Source organism: Peromyscus leucopus, chromosome 11 (genome assembly GCF_004664715.2).
Source record: "Peromyscus leucopus breed LL Stock chromosome 11, UCI_PerLeu_2.1, whole genome shotgun sequence".
In the NCBI taxonomy this organism is placed as follows: domain Eukaryota; kingdom Metazoa; phylum Chordata; class Mammalia; order Rodentia; family Cricetidae; genus Peromyscus; species Peromyscus leucopus.
The window spans coordinates 19,503,649-19,505,841 of NC_051072.1; the positions used below are offsets into that span (position 1 = coordinate 19,503,649).

At 44.1% G+C, this 2,193-nt stretch overlaps 1 long non-coding RNA gene across 1 annotated transcript; it reads right to left on the reverse strand.

Moving 5' to 3' along the window:
* Nucleotides 1-1,422: 1,422 nt before the first annotated feature.
* LOC119088752 lies at nucleotides 1,423-1,866 on the reverse strand. The gene is made up of 2 exons (XR_005092472.1): nucleotides 1,716-1,866; nucleotides 1,423-1,607 (listed from the first exon to the last, which is right to left on the reverse strand). It is a non-coding gene; the product is annotated as an uncharacterized LOC119088752 (long non-coding RNA).
* Between the last annotated feature and the right edge of the window lie 327 nt (nucleotides 1,867-2,193).

The following is a 2,193-nucleotide window of genomic DNA, read 5'->3' on the forward strand; positions in this document are numbered from 1 at the left end:
ACTGATATGCGACCCTGTGAAAGGGCAGTCTGACCCCCCCACCCCCAGCCCCCCTCCTGGGTCCGCAGCCCATAGGTTGAGAACCACCTATTTAGACATTTCCATTTGTAGACTTCATCCTTCATGTTTTATAAGGATAGACCATTACAAAGTTCATTGGAAACAGCAACCCATATGTGAGGAACTGGACTCCTTTCAAAAATCCTCTGAGGGTACTTGCAGCTACCAAGCAGAGGCCTAGGTCCACAGTGATGTTAATCAGAGAGGGAAAAAAAAAAGAACATCCCCCAGCAGTCATAGAAAAGGTAAGTCTCTTTGCAGCTCAAAGCCGCCTCTCTGTGCAGCCTGCACTTTAAAGCAGGAGCTTTTGTTGTACTAAACACACATGCTAATTCAATAATTCCTTAGAATTCTTCCCTTCACTAATGGATCCCAGAGGAGTCATAATCAGACCAACTCATTGCCAATTGGGGAAGCCACTGGAAGACACCAGACTTCAGTATCTCCCAAGATTTTTGTCCTGCCTTTCAGAAAAGATGTTTGGCCCCAGGTTTTCTCACATCTATGATACACACACACAAATTCATTCACACTGGTTTTCAGAAATAATGTGTAGATTAAATGAGTAATAGACCAGCAGGGCCATGTTATTTGCACAGACTGCAGCACGTGGAAGTAAAATAAGCAAGAGGAAAATCGAACCTAGCCATGGGAATTCCTGTAACATTGATTGGGTTCTCCATCGATTCTCTTCTACAGGAAAATCATGGCACAGAAGAGACAATCAGCCAGGAACGGAATTCTATGTTTAGCCAGGCTAAATTGTCACAATAGCCATATGGTTATTTAGCTTAATAAGGTTTCCTGAATGTATAACCAAAAGGGGGGGGTGTGGGTTCTGATTTGCTGAATCTAAGAATAAAGATTTTGTGCAGAAAGCTGGCATTATGTGTTTCTGAAATGAATGGCAGAGGAGCAGGGGGACTGTCAGGAAATAGGGGGGGAGCTTGTTTTTGTTTTTGTAAGTAGTAAGCATATGTTTACGTCTCCACTTGATTTAACTAAGTGGTGTGGAGTGAAGAAAACTAGTGGCCCTAACTAGTGTGGCGACACAGGAGCGTGTGGGTTACATGATGCTGTGTCATAGCTGCTGTGTCCTCAACACAGACTCCGAAGAGAAGTTAGAGGAAACTAAGCATGCATCCATGACCTTAAGAAGAACATTTCTAGGACACTCGCTGTCTCAGCCCCCTGCATATATGATTTACTTAACATTTGCCTGCTTTCTGGAGCTTAAAAAAAAAAATAAGACTTTTTTCTCCAAAGACGGAGAAAGGTTGAACCATTGAGATGTAATCTGCTACAGATAATATATAAAAAGAAGAGCTAAATATGCCATAGGCTCCCCGACAATTCTTCAAGAGTGCACTGTGATTTATAATGACTTCAGAGGTAGGCTCAGAAGATGAAGGACCGCACCACAGGTGGAGGAGGCACAGTCAGTTACAGAGAGAAGGCCAAAGGGAGTGTCGTCGTTCTTATGCACACTCTGTATTCCACTGCTTTCATAGGGATGGGGCGAGGCCATAAAGACATGCAGAGTGTCTCTAGAATGGAAAGGTGGAGAACTGAATTAGCTACAGTCACCTAATCCTATCTCTCCCTACAGACAGAAAATGATCCCAAAGCATCCAGAGCCTTCCAGGACTCCTTACCTCCAGCCATGAAGCATCTTCTGCCACTGGCAGGCCCACATCATTCCGGAGAGGGTAGACATGATTATGAGAGAAGGCTCGCTTCTAGTCAATCAATATCTGCTTCCCTAGAACTTTCCTCCTCCGTCACCTTGTTGCCTAGGACTTCATCTAAATGGCTGGTGAAGGTATTGAACAGGGTGGGGTCAGAAGCTTGCCTCCACAATGATCGCCTGGGCAGCGCTTGTTGCTAAGTCACAGAGGGCTCACCGAAGTATATTGCTCTCTGTGTGAATTGGCTGCCCAGAATCTGTGGAGAGGGTCTGCATTGAGACAGTGTCGAAACCCCTCAGACTTCAAAGAGGGATTTGGTAAGACCATTCTGAGAAATTTTCTTTTGACTCTGAATTATTAGCACTTTCTCTTTTATGTTTCGTCAAAGCATCTTTTTCAGAATTTGCCCAAGAATTAAAGAAAGGTGTCAATTTTTCACCTTAGG